General features: G+C 38.1%; 1 long non-coding RNA gene across 1 annotated transcript; it reads right to left on the bottom strand.

Moving 5' to 3' along the window:
• Positions 1-1892: 1892 nt before the first annotated feature.
• Positions 1893-21742, bottom strand: LOC121076807. Its single transcript, XR_005823733.1, has 3 exons — positions 21561-21742; positions 19783-19849; positions 1893-2119 (listed from the first exon to the last, which is right to left on the bottom strand). It is a non-coding gene; the product is annotated as an uncharacterized LOC121076807 (long non-coding RNA).
• Positions 21743-22071: the final 329 nt, after the last annotated feature.

Here is a 22071-nt window from a genome sequence, read left to right as displayed (position 1 = left end):
GTCATTTTTTATTTTGTATTGTTGTGAACATTTCAGCAATAATTCTAATGCAGATCTCTTTCTAGACTTTTACTGGATATCAGTAAGCCTAGCCAAGTGTGTTTGGTTTAAATGCACAGCAATTTCTGCCTCTACATAACCTGTTTCAGTACTGATCACTGAGACAATATGTCTAAAGCCATGAGCACCCTTTATACTGTGCTGTCTCTCACCTCCATAAACTTACAGAATTATAATGAACCTTCATTTACCCCTCTTATGTGTAAACAGAAGAGAGACAGTAAGCAATTAAAATTTGAGTAACAAAAAGAAAATAGAAGAGCAGTAGATGAAATATATTTATCAGTAGCATAAATAAGACATTACCAAACACACAGAATACTAGCAAGAAAAAGTTGAAGCAAAAGAAAGAAGCACACCATATAGGTTTGAAAGGATATTATTAAGCTCCTTGAGTAAGCTTTATAAAGGCTAAAAACATTTACGAATCATTGCAAGCACAACACGTGCAATATCATTTTGCAGTTTACCTGCCCCTGACAAGCCTCACCTGGGGCTGTCTGACCCTGTTTACCTTCACCAGGCCTGATCCTGAGCCCCCCATTCATGAGCAGGCATCCCTGCCTGGCTTCATCCCATCCCTATGAAGGTGTCTGATGCCTGGGCTAGGGGCTGCCCCCCTGGCCTGGCCTGCTCCTTCACTGGGGTCAACATGGCAGGTTGTGCTGGCCCAAAGGATTACTCCCAGCTCCTGTTCCATTGTTGCACCCTGAAAGTCTTAAATATGTTTTTTTTTCCCCTAAGTAAAGTATTCAAATGTGACTGCATACTTACTCACCAGTTCTTCCCTGGAAGATTTTTCATGATGAAATTAATGCTGTGACCCCCTTTCCCACTAGTTTCAATAAACTGGCTCCTGAGCATCTGTAATTGCCATGTTGCAAGCAATACCCGAAAGCATACTCTTTCACATCACCTGCAGATGAATTTCCTCAAGTCAAATGAATGTCCTTTATTAAATACTACTTACATTTAATAGCAACTCTGAAAAAAAAAATATTTCTCTCCCATATGTCCATGCGATAACACATGATCTCAGGAGATAATTGAGACAGCTGTGATTTGTACTAATTGCTTTGGAGGTTCTATGACACTGAAGGTATGTAGTTATCCACCAATTCTCTAAACTCTCTAAATAAGTGCTAAACACACGGACTTCACGCTGTAATAACCTAGCATGGAATTACCAGGAGGAATCATCACTTTATCCCCTAGCCATCTTCATATACACTGTGTTTTAAAGATCTCTGCCCTTCAAGCAGTGCTACCATTTGTTCCCATGCCCAGGCAAGGCTTGGTCTGTTTTTAGAACAAGGTCACTCTTTCTACCCCTTTCACCTGGCCACATCACAGGAATCATATTGGAGCTCAGGTGTTACGCCAATGGATGGAAAGAGATCACTGGAGTACATATGCAACAGCACCTCTCTGTCATGGGAGTTGATTTCGGGCTAAGAATAGGAAAAATAAAGCATGCTCGAGGAAGGACCAGAAAGTTTTCTCTTGCCTGGAACCTATCATCATATACATCTTGCTGTAGTTTCTTTTTCTCTGACAGAAATGGTATTTTAAGAGAACCAAATAAAAGACGTAGGGAGAGACAATACCTTAGATTTGACATAGTTGAAAAAAAGTGAGCAAACATTTGGGCAAACAGTCCCTTAACTGGATTAGCACACCCCCCCCCCCCCCCCCCCCCCCCCGAAAAGGACAAATTTCAAGCTAAAAACAACATTAAAATCAATACCTTAGTTTAACCTAAGTCAAAACAAACACAGATTTGAATGAAAAAGTTATTTCAAAGATTTAAAATGATATCTAGGCTTGCCATATGTTAAAACAAATATTCTCACACCATAATCGTTTCAAGGAAATATCACACTATTTTTGTAAGCTGTCAGAGTTCGTCTCAAGACCAGCAGACTTCTTAATATAACTCTCAGCTTTTACTTGGCACAATATTCTCTACTGCACATCTCCACAATTAGACATCTTCATTTTCAACTTCATGCTCTTTCATTTTATACCCTTAGGCATTGACTTCTGTCATGTAGGTCAGCTGGTGAAAGAGCAACGCTTTCTGTCAATAACTGTTTTTGCATGCAAGAATCAATCAACCTCTCTCTCTTTTCACATACATATATATGGGTGCACACACAATTATCCCTGTTACTTCATTCTCTGTACTAATAAGCAGACATATAGTGCTCTGTATATACAGATAGACATCCCTATGGTAGAATTCAGTATTTCTCCATAATGGCCAATAAGATAATTATCTCACCACGTTCTCCAGCCAGCAACGAAGTGCCAGAAGAAAAACTATGACATACAGCAACCCCCTATGGCAGCAGGGTTGGAACTAGATGATCTCTAAGGTCCCTTCCAACCCAAATCATTCTATGACTACAATATACTATAATCTGAAAAGTATTACCTTCAGTGCTTTTATCAGTGTTAACATTAACAACACTCATCCATGCCAAAGCATGAAAGTATTGACCCCCTAAAGACCTATGTTAAAATATGACAGTATTTTATCCTGGAATTTAATTTGTGTTTGCTCCTAATTAAAATACGCATGACACATCTCTAGCACTAACCCCAGTTGTAATCAAGCTGTGGTTTGTGGCTTTCCATTGCAAAATTTCAAAATGAAACCTAGGGACAATAGTAGTATAGGAACAAATCAGCTAGAAATCCCATGTAATTCATTAAGGAAGCAAATCAGTGTCACACAGTTGTACAGAGACATGAGTCAGTTCTGCAATGTCTCAGAATGGTATTAAAAAAAAAAAAAAAGAAAGAGAAATATGTGCAAAGTGCAAAGAACCAAATTATTCCCACTGGACCTCACAGGGCTCTGTGGCTGCATTTAAGTTCAGAGAGTATTATGAAGTGAAATTTGCATCTCTCTTTTCTCTCATAGGGACAACCTTCAACCCTCAGCAGCCTCTTTATTCTTAAGACTTCAAAAGATTTTCTTTCTTTATGGTATTTTCTGGGGACCACCTTATTATTACTGCTATATCACCTCCAATGTGGTTTACACTCTGGTGTTATCCATAACCATATCGGTTCTACCTAGATTTTAGTGAAGTCTGGGTGAAGTAGGTACATGCTGTGGCTCTCTGATCTGCCCAGAAAGCAGCCCAGGTCCTGTCCCAATCCTCTTCATGCTCTTCTCTTAGCAAATAAATCATTAGTGACATAGAAAACTCAGTAACACTGGTACAAATCAATCCCCTCCAGAAAGAGTCTTATCTATTCCCACCCCTTCATCTTTTCCTCTGCTTTTCTTGGCCAAAGAAGAGAGAGAGGATATATTGCCCTTTTAAAATCATTATCAGGTGACAAACAGGCAGCCCTTAACCTTTCCCCTGGGTGGTTTCACTGTAAGATCCATGGGTTTCAGACCAATTGCTATGGACTGTTGGATCTTCTTTTCATTCAGGTTCCTGACTCTCAGCTGAAAGATTATGTTCTTATTTTACAGAGTAGACAGAAGGGGATTATGGAAATGGTCTTAAAGAAATAAAAATCTGAACTTCATTGTGACTGTAGAAATTTAGATGCTGAAAAATCTGAAGCCATTTGTGAGGGGCTTATTTTGAATATAAATTTACTGTAGCAAGGTGAGGCATGTTTGAGGCTGGAGCGATGGGAAAAGAAAATGCTCATAAACATCTTTGGAACTACTTTTTGTTTCTATAATTATTTGTTCTAGGAAAGGAAGGACAAAGGTGGCACCAAACCTTTAAGATATGTTGCCTCCTTCCCTGCACCCTACTTCCACTACTGAGAACAGTAGAGCAACAAATTGCTCATCCAAAAAATGTCCCAAACTAAAAGGACTGGGACAGTCTACTGTGAATTTTCCATTTTGTCAGCTTGGACACAGCCTCTACAGAGCAGGCTTAACACAAAGCTTTACATACATGGGGACCTGTCTGCTTTGGAGAGACCAGCACTAGGCTCTGAACCCTTGTGCCTCCAGAAAGCCTCATGCTGAAAAACTATGACACCTTATGGTCAAGATTCAGTAACTGTTTAGTTCCAATATTTTTGCCAAATTCTTTCAATTTTCTTTCTCCATTTATTTTCCCTCTGACAAAGAAGTATTCTAAGAGAAAAATACATTTTAAGAGAGCAAGAACCCAGCTGAGATGAAAAGCAGTTATGATTTTAAGGTGTGCTTTAACCGCTATCAGTTGTACTGTGATGAAAATGTTGGTGTTTCATGATGACACCTGCAGCTTGTGTGATGGATGTGATTCTCTATTTCGTTTTGATACACTAGAGAAGCACCCTAGAAATGTTACGTTTCCTGGCTATAACATATGACTGCCCATCCTCCCAGCCACTCTGGGATCAAATCAAAATGAGAGGCAGTGACCTTTCCATTGGGGAAAAAGAGAGTATTAATAGGGAGAAGGAGAGTAATACGTAGTAACTCTCATGAAACATAGAACTCTCATAAAACATAGAACTCTCATAAAACATAGAACTATGGAATCATCCCTGGTGGGATGATTCCTGTTCCTATGATTCCTGTGGCTGGTGTGTTGCAATAGATGGTTACAGGCTCTTCAAGAGGGACAGGCAGGGTAGGCGAGGTGGCGGGGTGGCTATGTATGTGAAGCATGGGCTGGACTGTGTGGAACTTCAAGTTGGCAATGGCAAAATTGAGAGCCTCTGGGTAAGGATTAAGGGATGAACAAATAAAGGGGATGTCATTGTGGGAGTCTATTACAGACCACCTGGCCAGGACGACAACGCCGATGAATTAGTCTTTGCAGAACTAAGAGATGCCTCGAGATCAACTCCCCTTGTCCTAATGGGGGATTTCAACTTGCCAGACGTCAACTGGGATCACCACATGGCTGACAAGAGCAAGTCCAGGAGGTTCATAAAGCACCTAGATGATAACGTCTTGGTGCAGGTGCTAAGAGAGCCAACTAGGAAAGGTGCCCTCCTAGATCTGTTGCTGGAGAACAGAGGGTCTTGTGGGAGATGTGGCAATTGGCAGCTGTCTCGGTCATAGTGACCGTGATGTGGTTGAGTTTAGAATTTATGGTGACAGAAGGAAAACTGCCACCAAAACTTCAGCCCTGGATATGGGGAAAGCAGACTTCAGGCTGCTCAGGGAACTAGTCAGCAAGGTCCCCTGGGAAACTGCTTTTGAAGGCATTGGCGTCCATCAGTGCTGGTCGGTCTTCAAACACTGCCTCCTAAAAGCACAAGATCAGGCGATTCCAAAATATCAGAAGTCAGGCAGGCAGGGCAGAAGGCCTGCCTGGCTGACCAGGGAACTTCTACTGGAGCTTAGGCGAAAAAAGAAAGTGTACGGCTGATGGAAGGAGGGTCAGGCGACGAGGAAGGAATACAGGGATGCTGTTTGTGTTTGTAGGGAGAAAATTCATGTGGCCAAAGCCCAACTAGAGTTGAAGCTGGCCATGTCTGTGGGAGGCAATAAAAAAGGTTTTTTTAGATATGTGAACAGAAAAAGGAGAGCCAAAGAAAACATAGGTCCGCTACTAGATGGGGAGGCTCTCCTCACAGACAATGACATAAGCAAAGCAGAGACGTTTAACGCCTTCTTCACCTCTGTCTTCAACACTGATGGTGGGCTTCGGGACCCAAGGTACCCTGAGCTGGAGGACCATGACAGTGGGAATGACAAACTCCCAACCAACCCTGAACGTGTGTGGGAATTGCTGCTCCACCTGGATCCATACAAGTCCATGGGTCCGGATGGGATTCATCCCAGGGTGCTTAAAGAGCTGGCTGACGTCATCGCGGGACCTCTCTCAATTATTTTTCAATGATCTTGGGAATCTGGAGAGGTCCCAGTAGACTGGAAGCTGGCAAATGCTGTGCCAATTTTCAAGAAGGGTAAGAAAGAAGACCCTAGCAATTACAGGCCTGTCAGTTTCACGTCAGTGCCTGGTAAAATTATGGAAAGGATGATCCTTGAAGTTATTGAAGCACACCTGGGGGACAATGCAGTCATTGGTCCCAGCCAACATGGGTTCATGAGGGGTAGGTCCTGCCTAACAAATTTGATTTCTTTTTATGATAAGATCACCCATCTAGTCGATCAAGGGAAACCAGCTGATGTGGTCTTTTTGGACTTCAGCAAAGCTTTTGACACAGTTTCCCATAGGATCCTACTGGACAAAATGTCCAGCATACAGCTAAACAAAAACATCATGCGATGGGTGAGCAATTGGCTGACAGGCAGGGCTCAAAGGGTTGTGGTAAATGGGGCCACATCTGGCTGGCGGATGGTCACTAGTGGGGTCCCTCAAGGCTCCGTTTTAGGGCAAGTCCTCTTCAATGTTTTTATAAATGATTTGGATGTAGGACTAGAAGGTGTTCTGAGCAAATTTGCCAATGACACCAAACTTGGAGGAGTTGTGGACTCTGATGAGGGTGGAAAGGCCTTGCAGAGAGATCTGGACAGATTGGAGAGCTGGGCAATCACCAACCACATGAAGTTTAACAAAAGCAAGTGCCGGGTCCTGCACCTGGGACGAGGCAACCCTGGCTATATGTACAGACTGGGCGACGATATGCTGGAGAGCAGCCCCGCAGAGAGGGATCTGGGGGTTGTGGTTGACAGCAAGTTGAATATGAGCCAGCAGCATGCCCTGGCAGCCAGGAGGGCCAACCATATCCTGGGATGCATCAAGCACGGCATTGCTAGTCGGTCGAGGGAAGTGATTGTCCCACTCTACTCTGCGCTGGTGCGGCCTCACCTTGAGTACTGTGTGCAGTTCTGGGCACCACAGTATAAAAAGGACATGAAACTGTTGGAGAGTGTCCAGAGGAGGGCGACGAAGATGGTGAGGGGCCTAAAGGGGAAGACATATTAGGAGCAGCTGAGGTCACTTGGCCTGTTCAGCCTGGAGAAGAGGAGGCTGAGGGGGGACCTCATCGCAGTCTACAACTTCCTCGCGAGGGGGAGTGGAGAGGCAGATGACCTATTCTCCATTATCACCAGTGACAGGACCCGTGGGAACTGTGTCAAGCTGAGGCAGAGGAAGTTTAGGCTGGACATCAGGAAGAGGTTCTTCACCGAGAGGGTGGTCGCACACTGGAACAGGCTCCCCAGTGAAGTAGTCACTGCACCAAGCCTGTCTGAATTTAAGAAGAGATTGGACTGGGCACTTAGTCACATGGTCTAAACTTTTGGGCAGACCTGTGCGGTGCCAGGAGTTGGACTTGATGATCCTTATGGGTCCCTTCCAACTCGGGATATTCTATGATTCTATGATTCTAACTATTTCCTTCAAGAGTAGCTGCCACCTCCCACTGAGAAAGATTCTGGTACCCTCTTTCACACTGTCATACTTAACTTCTGAGTGATCTTGATTGAAATCAGTGGGGCTACTCAAGAAGTTGAATAATAATAATAATAAAAATTTTGAGAAAGGACTGCAAAACCAAATCCAGCCCAATGGTGGTAAATCCTTCGATTTAACATCAGTAATCTGTATTTTTCCTTCTTTTCTTTCACCCATTAGGTATATTTTCATAAAACTAACCATACTTCATTATTGTTTATACTTTTAAATAGCAATCTCATAACTATTTGCAACACTGATATTTAATTAGTAAAGCATGATTAAATTTTTATGCTTTACATGTCAGAAAAAAATGGAGTAGTATTGCAATAAATTTGCCAATATTGTAACCTCAAAATGTATATTTAGGAATTCAAAAAAAAATCCACCATTATAAAACATAATAATAAACCATATTAATATGGGCATCATTCTATCTGATGCCCATGATAAGGAACCCAGAAAATGTAAACCTGTTAGGATTCACCAGTTAATAGTGAAAAATATTATTTGACAATCCTCTGGTCACTAATGAAACATTACTGACATACACATACAGTGATTCCAATCCTGATACTTCTATAATTATATGTCTTTAATGGTTTTTGATTTACAAATAGGATCAAGATTCATGTCCATATTTTAAAATGCAATTTTAAATATAAAATATCAATGAAGTGAAAAAATGAATTGGATTAGACTGAACAAAAGCTGCCAGGGAATTAACCGTGAGAAGAAATAGTAGATTCATATGCAAGTCAGCTGAAGGAATTAACTTGTCCTTCCTACCACATCAAATGAAAAAGGGGTCTGCAATACTAGATATAATATTAAAATAGAACAAATTATTCTATTGGTTACTATTCTATTGCTTCAACAGAATTTAGCCAGCAGGGAACTTGTTCTTCTCTACTGTTTATTTGGTTGGGAACTGCGAGGGCTCAGATCCTCACAAGAACTTCAAATGCAAAATTGGAGTTAGTGCCTGGTTGTGGATCACTTCTGGTTTCAGTTTCTCTCAGGCAACTTAATTTTGTGTTTACACTAGGCCATACGCAGGTGTTACTACATTGCCAACAGCAATTACCAACTTAACATATTAATACAGACATTGACTGAAAAGCAAATGTGAACTTTGTTTCCATCTCCCTTGAAATTGTCTACCAGCCCCTTCCTGCTAATGGTTAACTTGGTAAGAATGGAAGGGACACACTGTCAGTTGCAAAGCTAAAACAGTTCCGACTTCAATAAAACTCGGTTGCTTTAGAGTTACACTGACTCTCTCCTACACCAAGATTTTTCAGAAAGCAAACAAAGTAAACAAAATATGCTTTTCTAGTCACAACTCTGAAATATATCCTGAAAATTAAATTTTGCCTTCTCCCTCAGGAACTGGAACCTTGAGACTACAAAAATGTCAGGTTTTAACAGATATTAACCTTTTAATTCCAGCCTCTTTTTCTGGAGGGTGGCTGCTGGGGTGATATGACATACTGATGGACTATCCATCACACAGTTTCTGCCTATGGGTCATTGCACAGCCTTAAACAACCACAGAAACCAAAAGATAAATCTTTTGATGAAATACTTGCAATTCTTTAGAGACATTTTGAGCTAATACCAGTGTTTATCCCAGAGTAGTTTCTTTGCTGTCAGCAGAAGCAAAGCATGTTTATAATGCAGTTTGCATCAAGACTGAAACATGGTTCCATAGACCAAATCTGGGCAATGGCCAGGCAAAGCACCTGGAGATTATTTTGTCTGCATTATTCACAGAGCAGAATGCAAGACCGAAAGTCAAAGTTCACCAGCAAGCATCCAGAATACAAGGCTCTTTTTGAGATATTTACATTTTAAGTGATACATTTATCTCAAGTATTAGAAGCATTTATATTCATGAATTACCAAAGAGGATAGTCCTAAGAAGCAGCCTTCAAGCTTACAATTATACACACACTTTTCTGGAAAGAGATGTGATTATAAAGAATGCTAAGGAAGAAAACAAAGAAACACTACGTTTTCCTCCAGATCTGGGCATGGGTTTTTTGTTCTTGCATTTCAGAAATCCATAATAAAAAATAAAAAGCAGCAAACAAATTAAATATAGATAATCCAATGATCACAGATATTTAAAAGAAACATATTTTGGGGACCCCGCCAATACCTCCTGTGCATATCTTGCAACATTCACCATGAGACTTTTCTACATCTTCAGTTCCCATATCTGAGAGCTTGCACATTACTCACAAGAAAAGGTACTTGACAGTTAAATAAATTACATATGGAATCTTTGCACTATGAAACCAAGTCCTTCCCCTCCCCTCCCCCCTTATCAAACACCACTATTGACTGGGGAGCAAAACCCCCTAAGATACTAAATCTTCAGACCATGAAGGGAAATGGAATGGTTTTCTAATGGAGTGTATCTGAGTGCCTCTGGCTTTTAGAACCTGTCTTTAAAGTCTGCTTACTGAGGCATAGATGACCACTCAAACACAGACAGATTTGTCACTTTGGTTTTCAGGACACCCATCCTGTAAAGACCACAAAGTAATCGCCAGGACTTTAGTGGCTAGACCTTCTCTTGCTATTCATGAGGTTCCTGAATTGGATTTAATTTCATGCCAGATTTGACTCTATCAATGGAAGACCAGCTCAAATGATTTCTTAAGAAATGCCCAAATAACACAAGTCATTGTTACAAATCTTTTTATGCTCCATAATGCAGAGCAAGAAGAGATGTTTTGACTGTAAAAATCAAGGTATAGCTACCATTGTACCATGGACTATTGTAAATATTTTAGAGTGTACAGTTACTAAGCACATACCTTTCCTTACATTTCAGCCATTTTATAACTCAGGCTTTCAAGGCCATAGATCTCCACAAAAGCACAGTAAGTCCTTTAGTTATAATGTGTTATCAAGAGGGCTTTTTGTTGTTGTTGTTGTTATCGTTGTTGTTTTTTTCCTTTGCCTCAGCCTTTCTGGCTGAATTATAAGCCTCATGATGTTGTGGTTGCTTAACTCTTCACAAACTGTTGCAGTTTAATTTTGTTATTGGGGATAGTAGACTGATTGTGATCTTAGGACCAAAGTCTTAGCATGTAAATGGCTGACCAGAAATAAGCTAATTCTCAGATATCCTGTTGGTAAAGAACTCATATCAACTCAAACTAGGAGGATGGAACTGAATTCAAGAGTTCAAACAGATACTGGGCCTAATAAGAGTTAGATATCATAAAGAATGTCACTAGTAAATTTCAGAATGCTCGTCTCCATTTTACATATTGTCAAAAAGAAGCAGAAAATAGTTTGATAAAGCCTCCACAGAAAGACACAGTTATGAATAAAGCCAAGATTCCTGACTGCAAACTTTACAACCTGACCAGTTATCTAGCAACTGAAAGTAAGTGCAGGAAGCTGGTGTCCTCCACCACTCACACATACACAGAGAACATGATGGGAACTGAAAACATTGGGGTTCCTGTCTCACCTCAGTCTTCTTATAACCCTCTTTAGTAGCTGTGAAAATTCCTAATTCAAACATAAAAAGACATTATCAAACTCCCAGGAAATAAGCAGATTCCATATTCCAGTTCCTGGCCTTTTTTTTCTTTTTCTATTTTTTTTTTTTTAACCCAAGCCTTAGAGACCTGGCCAAACCCTTTGGGGAATAAACAAACACACACACAAACAAAACCCAGCTCATATATGTAATGCTAAATAATGTTATACTTAGCCAGAAAGCCATCCTTTCTTTCTCAACATCCATAATTAGATCTTTACGGGGCTAGATAAGGCAGTTTCCAATATGCTATAATGCAGTATAATAGCCATACTGATTTACACCATCTCCTTCATAATAGGAATGTTAATAATAATCTTTGATTTTTTATTCCTTTCCTGAGACTGGTCAAAAAGCTCAAGAGCAAGCTTGTTTTATGCCAGTTGAAGACTTAACTCTTTGCATCCAATACAATGCAGAATCAAACATTACACCCAGCTCTTCTGTAGTGTCTCTAAAAACAGCACAGAAGTTTAATTTAGGACAATACTGCATTTTTAATGCCTGAGCTCATAGCTCCCAAAGTATTTGGAACTGTTTCACTTCATCACACCATTGAGACCACAGGAAAGAAATGAACAAGGACCACTGTTTGTGTCTGAGTTTCTCTTGCTATCACCAGAAACCACTGTCAGTGGTTTATGTATTTAGAAGCTGTACAAACAATTCCTGTGTTTTGCAGTGTTCCTGCATTCCCACACAATGCACTATAGATGTGCAATTTCAAACCTGCTCAAACCGTAGATTCATAAGTTTTGTGAAAAACAAAACAAAACAAAACAAAAAAAAACAACAGAAAGCTGAGAAAAATAAACTGAAATGAGGTAACGAACAAAATGCATTAGAGCAAGTAAAATGGAAAACAGGGAGAATATATGGAAAATATATTAATGGGAGAATCCAATTTCTTCCTTGTGTCAATCTGGCTTTTATACTGAGAAGATACTTACATGTCTTTCTTTTACCAGAACAACAGAGAAAACAGTGAACTGACTGTACAAGTAAAACATAGCAAAATAGTAACTATGCAAAGAAAAAGGGTTCATGAATTTTACCTGGTTTCAGAACTCAAGAGAATAGCTCAAAAGGTTCAATAAGAATCACAATAACAGTAAATCACAGAAGTGTAGGGGAATAAATTCCATTCAACACAAAAGACAGAACAATACATGTTTAGATTTATATTTAAATTAACCAGCACTGTAATACAAAATTTCATTTACTCATACAGAGTCTTTATTTCAACCCATGCAAATGCATCACAAAAAATATCTAAGTTTCCTCAATGGTGAAGCAAACATAGTTAGGAGTCTATTTTTAAACCCTTTTCACACACACACACTCAAGACCTGAAGCCTCCAGAAACATAAAATCCCATTGGATATGAAAGCTACCTTGTTGTTTTCCACAAGGTTTCTTAAGAGTCATTATGTGCCTCTATGAAACTCAGAGGTTGGGGACTTTTTTCTCTGTTTGTTTTTAATTAAACAAGAGAACAGAATGTTCTAAGTACCTCTTCTGGTAGGTGATGATACAACACCAGCAAAACAATAGGAAGAAATCATGTTTCCTTGCCTGCTTCAGGCTTACTAGGAAATTAAGGAGCAAAACAAAAGCCAAAATATCTGGAAACAAAAAGATGTCTCTTCTCTGCAAAAATACCGTAGATCACATGAATAAAAAGTTAAAATAGGTTCTCTACACTGTTCCTGCAAAAAGCCGAAACCACTGCCAAAAACAGAGAAAATGCAATTCAAGACAGCTGCATCAAAGAATCTATTGTTGGCCTGGGCCCACTAGTACATAAAAGCAGAGAAATTACTATTATATAACCATCAAGAAATGGAAAAATTATTATTTTGGTCAGAAACAAGTAAAATTCTAATTTATTTAGAGAATATTGGCTGAGATTTTCAACCAAATGAAAAGCAGATAGATGCCCAAGTCCCCCTGAATTTTAATACCATTTAGGTTTCTTTGAGAAGCTAAGCCAACACTTTCAATTGAACTGTTTTGCATAATAATTTCATGGGTTGATCCTGATACACACAATTCCCAGTGTGTTTAGTGAAACTTTTGGGTAATCAGCATTTTTCAGCACCTGACTGAGAAAACCCAACTCGTAGAACTTCTTGGTTACTTGCCTTCTGGTTTAAAAAAAATAATAAATAAATAAATAAATAAATAAATGGCAATAGAACTAATTATGCAACCAGGCTAAAGAAAATCAATGGAAATATTTCCCTAGGTGAACTTTCCGAGTATCAGCTAACAGGAATGAACCTTCCCCAGGCAATCCTCAGTAGAAATAGCTATCTGATTAGGATACCCACACTGAGACTGAAATGAGAGAGAGTCGTTTGTACAGTAAGAAATGTCTTTCTACAAAAACTACCCTTCCCCTCACAAATCATTTAGTAAATATGTTTTGACATCTACAATTGTATATTGTGGCATTATCGAATAATATACAAGTCAAAAATTAACATATCATCATTAAGTGTTCATCTAATATGTGGAAGGCTTTCAAAAAAGTACTGTAACATGCTATTCAATGTATTGATGCTGAGAAGCACGTGAATTTAAGTATCTACAATGAAAAATTTGACCGTATTTTGATTCCTCTAACTATGTATCTTTTCATAGATGAATCGATAATGATCTGTCATTCAGATGGAAAACTTTGGGGCTGGAAACTCTTTTGGAGTTGGTTGGGCCTCTAGCAATGAGGAGATACTTGATTTTATACTTTTTGCACATTCCTCTCAGTGCTAAGCATATGGTATAGTGTTAAGCATGTGTTTAAAGTTTTCTCTGCATCAGGGCCAATAATCTCTATATTATATCTGAGCATGAGAGCGGTAGGATAATAACCTTGTCTATGGTACAGTAGAATTCTGTGCCTAAACTATGCAAAAGTAGCATGTTTATTTATCATCCAAAGTAACAATGGTATATAGTTACATAATTTTCATATGGATTAGAATTCTCTGCTATGTGACTGTCAAATTCTTTTAAATTCTAAAAATGAGATACAATTAAGGGACATAAAACTACCACCTGCTTTTCAGTGTAGTTGTTGTTAGCTCAACCATGACAACATTATGGTTGTAATACAATAACCCTACAAAAACAATATTACTGCTGGGTTGTCTGCAGCATAAGCAGCACCCGAATTTAAAGAGTTTTTGAAGCAACAGGGTATAGATACTGCCAGTATGTTTTAAAGAACTTTCTTAATTACTTGCTGTACCTAAACTAGTTCAAGCTCACAGATGAAACCCTCTGATTTTCTTCTATCCAGCTGGATGCCGGGTGACCTCAAACCCCCAGTGAGACCAGCAAAATCTGTGCTTGCAAGGCACGTCATTGAAAGCTCTTGGACCTTTGCAAATTCACTTCCAGCCATTTTTGCAGTACTAGAATGATTTCATCCAAAGCACAGACAACTCAGAGGAGGTTTAAATAGATGCAGAAGAAAGCCTTCACCAAAATCCCTCAAATTTCTAAAATCAGATAAGAAAAAGTAACCATTCTCCTTAGTCATTAGTCATTTCCATTTAGCATGATTCTTCTTATACAAAAATGCTAGATTTCCAGAGGGAATACCAATATAATGGCCAAGCTAGATACCAGAACATGATAGTTGAAATAAAAATCAATACTGAGCCATACAGATCCTAAAGTACACAGAGAATAAAATTGTTTTTCACTGTAACTGTAATTTCAAAACCTAACATATTCAGTACATTTGATATTGATTATTTTAGCAGTATTTCTGAAGGCTAATGGATACAGTGTGTACTAGCTTCGATGTACTGGAGTACAAAAACTGCTTTTGTTGTCCTAGCAACAGTCAGGAAGAAGTGATCTCACAAATCAAATTCAATGGAAATGCAGTGCTTTACTGAAATAGACAACTAAATGATTTTAAAATATGGCAGCTTAAAAACACACTTTATGAACTTGAATCAGGCCTTTCAAAATGGAGGGAGCAGAGGGTGGGAAGTGAGAACTCATGTTTTACTAAAGTATAATAAGTAATAAAGTAATTGGTCAGACAGGAATATTTTGCATATGTATCTGCTCTGTTTCCTTTGGATCCTAAATGGGTAGAGAATTCCCATCTCCTTCCATGACCAGGGAGCCATATAGGAAGCTATTGCTATAAGTAGATATGGAGGTAAATTTTAAGAGGTACTTTTATTGCCACTGCATTCTTAGGAAAGCATGATAAGGTGTAAAGAAGGAGGAGGACTAGATCTGTGTGTCATTTCATACAAATACAGTCAAGTGTATTGTGTTTCTTGGAAACAGTGTGACTTCTTTGGAAGTACAGAAAGTGAACTGGAGGATGTTACTCTATGCACACACACCTGTATTGTTTTATGTTGCTGTATACTCTGAACATCCCACTGACCACCATTATGTGGTGCCTAACCACAGAACCAGATTTGTTGCCTTGATCCAGGGCCTACTGCAACTAATGAACTGAGTAAGTCTGTTTCCATTTACATTAATGGGTCTTATACTGTGCTTATTTTATGAACATCTTCAACAAGAATCCTCTAAGGAACAGAGAGTGTGAAGAGCTATACATATTTCAAGATCCATATGAAATTGGAATGAACCATGGAACAAAAATAAATCATGATGGATCTTGAAGAAAGTGGGAGGATTAGTTTTGCCAGATTTATGGTGAACTGTACTTCCATCCAGTCTCATAAATGTTTATTTTGGATTGTATCTGAGATGCTAGGATCAAACGTATAAACTGAAAGTGATGACATACAATTAACACTTCTGAAAAGGATTTACTGTTCTTCAGTTAGCCGAAGCAGGAAAAGTTCATAGGAATGAAACTTCAATATCTAGTCTGCTCAAAGTGAAATCAGATATAAGAAAATTGTGAGTATTTTTGACATATATTAACAGATGCATTAAAAGCTGATAATCATTTACAGTTTCATCAGTGTATTGCCTGTACATACAATTGCAAGAGGACAATGATCATAAAGCGGATTAAAATATTTTACATGAAGTTCTGCTACTTTCACATAATTAAAATAAATTAAAAAAAAAAAAAAACACACACATGGAAAATAGCACTTTTATGTAGCTTCTTAGAGTTAAAATACCATTTAGAAAATCCTAAAAATCAGAAGAGTCTGAAATAGATTAATTCCCAGTAGAGTCTCATGTAATTAAATTACGAGGTAACTACGTGTCTGGTTAAAGAAAGTATACTTTGTATACATTTTTATACATCATTGCAAGGGAATATTGACAACCCGAGAGCATGATGGAATTCAGAAGTGAATAAATCTTTCTAGAATATTGGAGCACCTAATTATCATGAAAAGCCTAAGTTCTACTTCCTGCAGAGGACACCAATCAGATGTATGCATCCTTTAGATAGACATAGGAATTTTTAGAAGTGTTTAGTTTTCCTCATCTCTAACCCACAAAAATGAATGAGTTTGGGGGCATTTTTGCTTCATTGACCTACGGCAGATTTTTCTGAAATCCTACTATTAAATATATTTATTATTTCATTATAGCTATATGTACAGCTATAATCATATATGGTAATATCCACTTACAGTAGTGTGCTCCATTTATGATGCAAGTTTGCTTTATTCTGTTGTCTTGTATTGCTAGCAAACTTCTTAATTACATACATATCTGAATGTAAACTACCAAAAAGATTTTGTTTAGCTTTAACTTTAAAAGTAAAAGTATAAGCGGACAGCCACCTAACCCAGAGGAGAGAATGGGCTTACAAAATCTGTTGTGAGAGGGGAAAAAGGCGTATGTGTGTGAGAGGGTTGTTTGCTTGTTTCTGTTTATTTTAAGAAAGCATTTGAAGTCTGTTATTTTTAAAGCATGCCCACGTGCAACTTCTCCAGCTACATTGGAACCTCAATGGAACTCATTTATGAGCATCCCTACTCAATACAAAAGTGCCTCATTCTCTTTGCTAATAACAGGTTAGAGGTGGCATAAGCTAAAAAATAATAAATAATAATAATAATAAAAATAAAAATTGCTGTTTAGCAATGCCACTATTATCTCATCACTTCTTGATTCCCTTCTGTGGGATATCCTCACCCCCCCAGATTCTTGGGATCCTGATCTAGTTCTTCTCAAACTCAATGGAAAGACTATCGTTGACTTCAGCTGTCTACACATTATGTCCCTATGTCAATGGACATGTTCCCTACCCAATTTTAGAAGACACTTTTAAATGGTTGATGAATCAAGCACAGGAAGGTCAGAATTTGTTGTAGGTCAATATGTACTTTTATAGAAGCATTTGTGAAAGGAATTTAAGACACTGAATAGTAAAATCAGACACTTAATTGTGGATTCATTTAAACCAACATGAATACACCAGTAGAAAGGTCATCAGCATCTGTTTAAATATATAAAAGGAGCGCATAAACTTCATGCTGAAAGCCAGAAGAATCTGTAAAGTTTGAGGTACCTTTCTATTTTGCTTTGAGTACATACAGCACAAAGGTCTAAATCACACTGGAATTCCAGCACATTTACTTGTTGACAGATGTTGCAGAAACACAGAATTTCACAACCACCAAATAGATGAGAGGAATAAAGGGAAGGTGCTGCTTTGTCCAAGTTAGTTTAGATCTGGTCACCTCCTTAGTTTAGTTTAGGTAGAGTATTACATCTGCTGAAAAAAAACTTCAATCACCTATTTCAGTAGTGAGCTTGGCCCAACTCAATGTAATCCTTTCTACAGATTCGGGAAAATCTGATTGTCTACAGAGAGGTGTTGCACTCAAGCCTCATATATGTATTATCTAGTAAAGATTTTCTTGGTTAGGAAAGAAAAAATATTGGGAAAGACAACAAATATTGACACCAAACCCATTTCAAACCTAGGACAAATAGAAACAGATGTTCTTGGTTTGGTCTGGCATGGTCTCTGTCACTGGCAGCTGCTGGACCTGCCATGCTGCTTTCCTCAGCAAAACCAGGACACTGATATAATAGAACAGAAATAAGTTCACAGAAGTGAAACAGTCAGCCTCACTGAAATGCTCAAATCTGCTCTAAACATGTGCAATAGAAAGCAAGCATAAAAACCAGCTGAGGAGAGAGGAAGAAAAGCAGCAGAATTTGGAAACATGCATAAAGACAAAGGCAAAAGATACTTAGTGTATCAAAAAAATCTGCACACAATAAAGAAGTTCTTATGATGCAGTGACTAATATAATTTTGTGGTCCCCCAAATGCCTGTTACTCATTCTATGTCTTAAGCAATCTGGGACAGGCTGGTAGTATTAGCAAGGCAGAGAATGGAATTTATGCCTTTCATAGTTCTTGCGCTGTAAAAACAAATTTTGATTCAGTTGTGATTTCAAAAGGAACTGTTCCTTCCTTTAGATGTGAAGACCATTGTAGATGAAGAAGAGGTCTTACTAAACCATTATTCATTCTCAGGAGAATAGAGAATAGTCTTAATAGTTCTGGAGTGCTAGATATTAACAATGTTGAGAAATAAAGGTATACAGGTTTCATAAATATGCAAATAAAGTAACAGGAAACACAGTATTTCTGACTTGTAGAATGCAAAACATTATTTCCTCAGTTGTATTCTTTTTTTTTTTTTTTTGTATGAATCCTCCATGATTGCCTGGAATACAGACAGCAAGTTGCTAACCTCGCTAGTAGAGTGCCCAATATAACAACAAATGTAGAGACGTAAGTGCTGTTTAACTAAATCAGTTTACACCACATTTCACATTGATATCAACCAGCAGATCCTGCTCTTTTGGTCAGAAAGATACACTTTGAGACAGTTTAAGTCCTAATACTGCCCTTACTTATTCAATTGGCTCCAATGGTACAGACATCAGTTTTCATCCCAAGCCCAACTGAGAATCCCCAGAATGCCACCTCTGACTACCTGGGTATAATTAAACTATATGCATGCTAAGGAGAAGGATGAATGATGATGTTTTCTACTTATGAGTATGTGTGTCCATGTGCTGTGTATTTGGAGAGACACAGTACAGACCATTACAACAAGCAGAAAGCCACATTGTAACCTGCTGTTGATCAAGGGAATTCAAACACCAAAACAAGAATAAAAGTTACAGTGCAAAGGGTAATGGGGCAATGCAAACTAAGACAGATTAGTTAATACAGACAGATATAGAATGATTTTCAAATATTCAGCTCATTTCCACTAATGTTATTTCATCCCTTCATCACAATGAAAGGAAACAGACCGAGTTCCTCAGTTCGATTCCACAACTCAACCAAATAGACTATACAAATGTGCATAAAAGATGAGAAAACGGTGTATCCAGTAATGAAAGTCTGGCAGCACTCCATGCATAGCTACCTGATTTCAGAGTTTAGTATTTGCTATAACGAAGAAAAAATTACTTATGTCAACTAGTTACATTCAACTTGGTTAGAGACACATCCATTAGGGTATACATATGTAGAAAATGCAACATATTGCTGGATTGGTGACAAACAAATCAACAGAACTAAAGAATGGAAGTAAATACTGCTTTTTCTCACATTAGAAGGTGATATTATCAAGGAGGAAGAAAAGTAGATGTTTCAGGAAGGATTATACAATTTCTTAAGTTAGTACAGAACATCAAGTATTTGTTTTTAATTGGTTGACAAATATCCATCTAAAACCAGATCAGAAACAATTATAACTCCACTGTCTCCCACAACATAATGTGCCACGATCAAACAAGAGTAGAATAACCAATCATTTTTTCTTGCCTTCACCTCTTCTACACAGCATAACTGACTCACCTTCAGTAGAAAAGATCTTGATTTTACATGAGTGATAAGACAGGAGTCAGGTCCCCTTGAGAGAATTCTGGAACAGATGGATTTAAAAATGCATTAACTCACCACCCACTCATCCTATATCATCAACTATTATCAACTGTGATTTCATCAGCACTTGACACTGCCACTATAGCACGAAGGACAAAATGATGCACGTATTCACAGGTATTGCATGCTGTATTTTCTATCTAGCTAAACAGCAGATAGATTTAAGGGAATCACTAGAATTGTTGTAGATAGAGTTATGCTCTCAGAAGATTTCTGAATGCTTATGTGAAATCGGACATCCACAGGACAGAAATGTTACAAACATATTCTAATACTCCTTTATCCTACTGTTAGTGCTGTAGCAAAAAGCAAAGAGCCTCAGAAACAAACATCATTTACAAAGTACAGTAAGAAAAAAAGATTCAGGCCCTTCTTCTGCAACTGTAAGGTGACCAAACTGAATCAGAACAAAGGAAATTGACATGTTTCTATATGTTCTATAACATTGAAGTTCACCCTGTCTACAGTTCTGTTTCTTTCCTTTTTTATTTTTTATTTTTATTTTTTTGGTAAAAGAAATACATATAAAGAAACCAAAAGAAATATAAAAGAAAATAAATATAATAAAAACTGCATTATGATTTAAGTTGTATGATTAGTGATTTCTGTAACAATGTATTATCCAGGCACACAGCCCTTTTTAATCTGTAGATATTCCAATGCTTCACAAGGAAGAACAAGTATCTCTATTCTACAGTTAAGGAAACAAAGTCAGAGCAGGTACTTTCCCAAGGAAAACAGAAAAGCTGAAAACAGAATTCAGGTCTCCAGTGCCTAATCCTCTCCTTTGTGTCCCTCTATGCCATGATGAAAATTTGTGTTCCACTGAAAATGCATCTTTTGGCAAAGAGTAAGATTTTATAATTGCACCCCAGCTGATACAGCTGCATCAGAGGATGCATGGCTCTTTTCTCAGATATTTTCAGCTCTGCGCCAAATCTTTTCTACAGTGCACGCTTCTATATCATTAAGAAGCTGCAGTATTTATTTCATTCTTCCTACCTAAGTAAACTGAAATGGACGAATACCAGTTCCATCCACCAATGTTATTGGTTTAAAAACATGAGAATGGGAGAAACCAGTAATAAAAATTATCTTCAAATTATGTCTCCAAAGTGACAGGAAAGGAATCACGGGAAAACACTCCTGGAGCACATTCTTCCTCCAAGACACATAGGAACACTGAGTGATTTCCACCAGCCTCAGTGAGAGGCTCAGACCTTGGTAAAGCAGTAAGATTTGCCACAGCATAGCCTCTCTCCTGCACCCTCTTCATATTTGCCTCTTATTTGATGTCAGTGCAAGAAATCATTTGCCTCTGTTAAGCAAAACAGTAAAATATTGTTGACCTTTGGACAAAGCAGTAAAATGTCAGACTGTGCTCTTTTACTTTCTGTGAAAAAATCTTTTCTACACAACATTGTCCTTTCTTTGTAGTAACACATTAAATTGTAATCGGCTCCCAGTATATCTAGTCTCCACTGAACAACCACTGGAAAAATCCATAGAACAGATTTATTCTTTTTGTTCCTCTTTATTAACTTGGCCCTGCAGCATAGAAAAAGTAAACATTGCTCTGTAGTTCCCTTGACTTCTGAGGTTACATGCATGCTCAAAGTTGGGCTAGTGTCTATACAGTCAGCTGAACAGCCCTAATTGCTCCTGCTTCCCTTCCCTATATGCACACAAACCTGGTGATGAGGATGAGTTTTTCTATAACAACTCCAATGAGGTAAGATGACTGCATTCCTTGGAGTAAAGGCTGTTTTTCCAGAATGAAGTCTTCTGTTTAGGGAACCACAACTTTCCCCTGTTGGCCACTTGTTTTTCTGAATGACTTCCTCTGTTATTAACGCAGCTGTGATCAATACAGGTTTTCCAAGTTAAAGAACAAAAAGAAGAGAAAAAAAAATCCTTTAGTGCTAAACGAGTCAAGGATACATGTATTGTTTATACATTGATCAAAAATATATTTGTCTTAAAGCTATATTATCAGATATATAGTTGCCCTAAGGATCAAAGTCTAAAGCAGAACCACTTTCTATTTTAATCAGGCCTACACAAATAAGTGGCTATATAAGAGAAATATTCCCTTATTTTTGCATTATTATTCAAATAATAATAACTTTTATAACCCTGCTTTACTGGGTTTCTCTGACCCATTAGACAGAATAGAAATAATTCTATTTTCTACAAAGATGT

The sequence above is a fragment of the Cygnus olor genome, chromosome 12 (genome assembly GCF_009769625.2).
Source record: "Cygnus olor isolate bCygOlo1 chromosome 12, bCygOlo1.pri.v2, whole genome shotgun sequence".
Classification (NCBI taxonomy): Eukaryota; Metazoa; Chordata; class Aves; order Anseriformes; family Anatidae; genus Cygnus; species Cygnus olor.
This window is presented reverse-complemented; position numbering and strand designations above follow the sequence as displayed.